At 38.8% G+C, this 6,844-nt stretch overlaps 1 long non-coding RNA gene across 1 annotated transcript; it reads left to right on the top strand.

Moving 5' to 3' along the window:
* The first annotated feature begins 661 nt into the window (after window positions 1-661).
* On the top strand, window positions 662-6,359 carry LOC148315939 (uncharacterized). The gene is made up of 6 exons (XR_015840509.1): window positions 662-828; window positions 1,489-1,608; window positions 2,216-2,379; window positions 2,721-2,909; window positions 5,184-5,279; window positions 6,339-6,359. It is a non-coding gene; the product is annotated as an uncharacterized LOC148315939 (long non-coding RNA).
* Window positions 6,360-6,844: the final 485 nt, after the last annotated feature.

Here is a 6,844-nt window from a genome sequence, read left to right as displayed (position 1 = left end):
ATTAGTACGAAATGTAAAAGAAAATTGTGGTGGGGGGGTGCGAATTGTTTTCTTCTTGGTAGGGGTAGCATGACAGGAAATAATTGAGAACCACTGGTCTAGTCACACACCAGCTCGGGTTCATTCCCTACCAGAGAAATGACATTCCATGTCCCCAGAGCTAGGCGCTTTATGTTGCCGGGGATTGGACTGCCTTTGACTGCCTCCTAGCTCAAAGGAAACCCAAATTCTTTGGTCCCGCCCACTGGTAGTGAGCCGAAGCCCTTGTATTAAATAATAAATAAATACATAAAATAAAAAAATTAATAAATTTAAAAAACAGACCGATCCACTGCTTGGGTTAGTTTGACCCACCTTGAGATCCGTTCCCACTCAGTGACAGTGTCTACAAGCCACTGCCACCAGGCCAGTGAACCCAACGTCCAGGCAGTGACAAAAAACGTGATCAAATTACATTGCTCATCATAAGGTGTTTGTGAGACGCTCTTTGTATGTTTCCTCAATTAAGACCTGTTTTCCATTGGTGTATTTGAAAAAAGTGGTGAACCTGTTAAATTCACTACAAAACGTTAAGAAGATGAAAGTAATGTTTGAAGGAATATTATTTTTCTATCGACATGCCGGCGGGCGGGCACAGATAGAGAGTGATAAAGCAGCACCACCCGCGCGGGGCGTGCTGACGAAAAGGCAAGCGCTCCTCCTCTCATCGCGTCCTTATTAAGACAGAAAAAAGACGCTGTTGAATTTTACCTATTCGCAGTTCGAGCAGGTGCTTAACGCTGGAGAATATCACCACTTCGAAGTTCGAACTGCTGTTGAAACGGAGAGGTAAGTGTTTTTCGTTGGGTTTTTTTCAAAACATGCGTCGAGTGCATTTGTTCATAGTTAGAGATAGTTGTGTGGAAAACACTATACAAAGTAGCACCATGGATGTGGGCCTACAACACTGGCCTAGCAAACATGTGCTCCTACATCGACATAATTGACGAGCTCCAGTTAAGCATTGAATAATTATAAAACGTCATGGTGCTTTTACTCATTTAAAGAACTAAACCGACGCGTATTGTCATCCGGTGGTCAGGTTTGCATTGAATGTGAGCACGAGGGACGCTAGCTTGTTGCGTTAGCTTTGCGGAGCTAACAGCTTGCACTTTTGTTATAGAACCACAGAATGCAAGTACTATGATAATTTCTGTCATTAATTTTTGTGTAAGACACGATGTTCACTGGTTAATTACATGATTCTTAAAGCAAAGGTTACTGTGAATGCAATTTTGGTAAGATTTTTGTAGTCACACTGCATAAATCTGTCTGTGTCTGTTGTTTAAACTTCAATATAAACTATTATGGTTGAAATCGTTAATTGGGATGGAGGAATTGATGTTTTTTTAATTTATAATTTATTTTTCTTACACTGATATTGTTAAAACTCCATTTAGCCCATAGTATTAATAATTCTCAACACAATACTGTCTTTTTTCTTTATAGAATAAACAATGCCTTCCCTGAGATGCAGGAAGTCCCCAAAGCAGGATACTATTGAACATGCAGTCAAGGGTCTGGACAAGACTGCAGAGTTAGAAGCGAAGAATATAAACTAATTTAAAGGTATGATGTTAACGCTTTTGCTAAGATATATTATTGTTTTCTGATAACCAAGCTGACATCGTTTTTTAAGTGGTTATTTTACATTAAGAGTGTCTTGACCTTTTCTTTTGCCACTTTTGTCAGTTTCAAGTTATTTCAGTGAGTGTGAAACCTGATGGTAGGAGTTCTATCTAAATTAAGGCTGTACTTGATGACGCCCTCCGGCATTTTTATACCACAATAGACCGGTGAACAAGTCCGATATTGATAGTCTAGTGTAAAGCACGTAATACGTCACAGAGATCACGTGACGCGATCCAATATGACTGTGTACAGTGTATGTCATTGTTTTGAAACTAAATAATCTTAAAGTTTTTTTTTTACGTAACCAGGTGCAATTGACATTTGTACTTTCAGTCCTAATACATACTGGCTAATGCAATGCTGGAAAATGAATTTTGGCTGGTCTGTTCCTTTAAAATCATAAAGAAGGGCTCTGCTCTATCCCTCACAAGAAGCAATGTTTCAAACCACCCTACATTAGTATAGTGGCCCAAATGAATATGATGACTCCTTATTTGTGTGCTTAAAAATATGACGAAGCTAACTTGATTTCCCTGTTAACTAGGTCGAGGAGTATTTACCAAGGCCCCTTTCAGGAAAGACGACTTTATTCTTTATTATGGAGTACAGAGGAAAATTGATAGATTCTGATGAATCTCAACGCAGGAAGATGGATGGAAGAGGCACTGTCTTTTTGTTTGACTTCCGCCGGCAAGAAAAAACTTGGAGGTGAGGCAAAGATTGAGATGTTATCTTATTTTTGTTTTTATTTAAAAAAATAAACACATACTCATCCCATAAGTGTTAGGGGAAAAATCATTCTCTAAGCAAAAATGTATAATTACTTTTATTCATGCGTTGAATCTGTACAAATGAAAATATAGATCATGAAGTCTCAAAGACAAGCTGTTACTAGGGTCTGATTCCAATAGAAATTTCTTGTATGATTTGATTTAGATTTAAAAATTGTGGATTTCCTATTTTTATGTTTTGTGTACACAAGATTGTCTCAAAGATTAATTTCTGACATTGTTTGAATAATTGTTTTTTTTTTTTTAATCTATTTTAAGTGTTGATGCAGCTCAAGAAGATGGCAGTCTGGGAAGACTGGTTAATGATGACCACATGCACCCCAACTGTAAAATGAAGAAGATGACAACAGAGGACAGACCACACCTCTGTCTGTTTGCGCTCCGAGACATTGATGTTGGCGAAGAAATAACTTAAGACTATGGACCAGCTGGCCTTGGAGAACACAGGTTTGTAAGATGCATCTTTAAGTACAATAACAGAGCCCACTTGTGGTGTTCTGGTGATGTAGTTTCCAATTAGTTTGGCAATCTAATAAATGTATGTGAGGTTTCTATGGAAGTTGAACATGCTGACTGACTGGGGGAGTTCTCCATTGTCCACTATCTGTAATTCAAATTTGTGGGTCTGAGTCAAAGTTTGGCTCTGCAGGAACAACGAACTGGTCAGGGAGTGACAGTATTACAAAGTTCTGCGTTACTCCTTTCTGGGCGGTGGCCCTGTTAGGCCATCATATGCCATATTGCAAATATCCCCATTGTGGGACTAATTAAGGACATCTTTATGTTGTGGTTTCCCTACCAGAACCAGCACCAACCCTGTATATTCATGATATAAAACACTGTTTCAATTTGATATTTAGCCTTTCTATACTGTAAAAATAGAAGACCCCAGGCTTTCCTGCGCGCCCTTGCCCAATTGGTGGTGTTCAGGAGACAACCTGGGACTGAAATATCAGTCACAACCAGTGTTGTTTTCGTCACTGATGACTATGACGAAAATACTTCGTTAACGCCCCTTTTTTAATGACGATGACAAGCTATACGAGGTTCTTTTATGACGAAAACATGACGTGATGTACATGAATTTTTTTCGTTGACTAGACAAAATTGTTAGCATGTGGTTCATAAATTATTTTATGTTGCTTTTAGTGAAATAAAGCCACAACAGTTGCCCAACAAAATGTTTTGCTTCTCTGCTTATTTTGGAGCAGTGAGTATTGATTCCACTGTTGCCACTTTTTTCTGTTTGTAATGAAGAATCCTTAGTAGTCCATCCAAAAGTCTTTGTTATTGGGTGGAAACCTTGAATGCCTTGTTTTAACTCAAATGGACTTAAACCCATCCATCCATCCATCCATCCGTTATCTGTACCGCTTCTCCTCACTAGGGTCGCGGGGGGTGTTGGAGCCTATCCCAGCTGTCTTCGGCAGTAGGCGAGGTACACCCTGAATTGGTGTCCAGCCAATCGCAGGACATGCATAGACGAACAACCATCCACGCTCACACTCATGCCTCGGGGCAATTAGAGTGTCCAAGCAACTTGCCATGCATGTTTTAAGAATATGGGAGGAAACCGGATTACCCAGAGGAAACCCACGCAGGAAGGCCGGAGCCAGAATCGTACCTACGACCTCAATATTGTGAGGCCATCATGCTAACCAGTTGGGCCACCGTGCCGCTTGGACTAAAACCTTTGTGAATAAATTGACGAAAACTAGGGTAAAACTTTTTTTGCGTTTCCGTCGATTAAAACTGGACTAAAACCCTTTTTTTAGTTTTCGTTGACTAAAACTGGACTAAAACTATAACGAATTGGGATGACTAAATGTGATGTAAACAAATCAGCACTTTGTCCAAATGACTTGGACAAAATCTAAAATGCCTGCCAAAAACAACACTGGTCACAACACGTGTCTACAGAAGATTAATTGGCATGGGCGAAATTAATTAGTTTTATTTCATTCATGAGCTTATGTTTTGTTTTGGGTGGCTAAGGCTTAAAATGTGTAAAAATCTAATCCAACCTCAAATATAATTAATTCAATAAATTTATGATGCTACTAAAACATCGAAGCAGCCTCCTCCAGGCTTTACAGACTCAGAAATGGAGGTATGCGTATGGTGTGCTCATCCTGTCGTGTCTCGAGATGTTAAAATTGCAGTTAGATAGACGTGTGCTGATTAGACAAGACTTCTAATATATCTGGTGTCACAGGATATTTGTCAGTGAATGTGTATGTCTGGTTTGAGGCTCACTCAGCTTTTTCTTGTGTTGTGGGGTCCAGTTGAGTTGAATTGCGAGTCAGGTATGTTGGCCATCTGACACCCAACTGTCAGGTTTGCGTTCGTGGGGACCCCGTAGAGCCATTTTTATTGTTGACATAAATCATAGCTAATCATCTTTTCCTTCATTATCATATGAAATACAGTTAGGAGTTGTATGTGCCTTTACTATGTTATAATCTTAGAACCTACCAGCCACTACAGCTGTCCGACAAGAAGACTTTTGGCTGTCCTGTGCTCCATTGCGGCCCTGGTGGCGTTCAAAAGACAACCTGTGACTGAAATATCAGTCACAACATATCTCTACTGAAGATTAATTGTCATGCGCTAAAGTAATTGGTTTTGTTTCATTCGTGAACTTGTTCGTTAAAATGTGTAAAATTCTGATCCATTTTCTTTTTTTTAATTCATTAAATTAATATTCAACTTGTTCATTAGGATGGAGGACAACCGACAATGACTGAATCGGCTGAGGTTGATGCCACCAGAACATCGAAGCAGCCTTCTCAAGGTTTGACAGACTCTGAAAAGGAGGTATGCGTATCATGTGGTCATCCTGTCGTGTCTTGAGATGTTAAAATTACAGTTAGATAGACCTGTGCTGGTTGGACAAGTTTTCTAATATATCTGGACATAAATCGTAGCTAATAATATTTTCCCTCATCATCATATGATATACAGTTATGCGTAGTGTATGTCTTTACTATGTTACAATCTAAGAACCTACCAGCCACTACAGTTCTCTCATTGGGAGACTTAAGCTTTCGTCAGGCTGTCGACTGCTGCATTGCCCTCTTATTGGCTTTAAGTACACAACCTGTAACTGAATTATCTGTCAGAACAGAACCTATGTGTCCACAGCAGGTGATTTGGCATGTGGATTCTTCAGATTTTTAGAAAATAGGTAAAATTGTGATCAAAAGTTTAAAATGTATAAAATTCTGGTATAGTTTGCAATAGTATATCTATTAAATCATTTCAAAACTTCTTAACAAGGATGGAGAACATTGGCTGTGACCGAATTGGTTGAGGTTTACATTACCAGGACCATTGAGCAGCCTCCTCGGGATCTACAAATTTAGGAATGAAGATATGCATCCCATGTTACAATCCTGTTATGGCCCGAGGTTTTGAAGTTGCAGTTACATATTGGGCTGGGCGATATGGCTGATAAGTACATAGCGATATAAGTATTTCATATGGGTCCATCGATACACATTGAATTCTTTTTTCATATTATTTTATTCATTATTTTTTTTATTTTCCAATATTTTCACTGCCCTGTTAAAAAAACATTTAATGTAGTTTTCCTCCCGGGAGCTTTTTGTTACGGTCAATTAAGTGTTTTTGTTAAATATAGCTGCGTAGAATAATTATATGCATTATTATCGTACCACAATGTTTTGGTTTTGCAAATAATTTCCTAAAATCATTCTAATTTTGTTATTACATTATTTTGTCATAATATCATTCATCAATATTTTAGTTTTTTTTTTTTTCAAATAGAATTAAGACCTTTTTCTGTGCAGATTCCTCTGGGGATTAAGTATTTAATGGGTTCTCAATTTTCTCTTGGACTCTGATGCAACCCAGTCTCCTCCCTTGGACAAAAAATATGGGCTGAATCTTCCTTGGAATAACGACACAGATTCTGACGAATCATTGTCAAATCCTGCCCCTGAACTTTGTGCCTCAGACCCAGACCATATTACTATCCCAAGGCTCAGGAGGACCAAAAGTATACAGGTAAACAACCCATATAGATTTCAGGGAATCTTACAAGCAAATTGCATATATTTTATTGGTCTCCTGCCTTCTATCCTTTATATTTCGTTGTTGTTTTTTAGATTAAAAAAACAGGCTGACTTTGGAATGGATAAGCATTATTACTCCAACTCAGATGACAGTGGAGATGAATATATTCCGGATACAAGTGAGGCCTCTGATTCAGACGGAAGTGAATCTTTGAAAATTGTGGACCCTCTCTTGAAGTCTAAGAATGCCTTCAGAGATTTTTCTCCCACACCACGAATCTCAAAAGCCACCTCAACGCAGGTTGTTAATCAAGGGCGTTCACCCGTTCGGAGGAGTAGCAGCAC

This window comes from Idiotropiscis lumnitzeri, unplaced genomic scaffold (genome assembly GCF_059441095.1).
Source record: "Idiotropiscis lumnitzeri isolate Australia: NSW breed Sydney's pygmy pipehorse unplaced genomic scaffold, RoL_Ilum_1.0 HiC_scaffold_33, whole genome shotgun sequence".
Taxonomy (NCBI): Eukaryota; Metazoa; Chordata; class Actinopteri; order Syngnathiformes; family Syngnathidae; genus Idiotropiscis; species Idiotropiscis lumnitzeri.
This window is presented reverse-complemented; position numbering and strand designations above follow the sequence as displayed.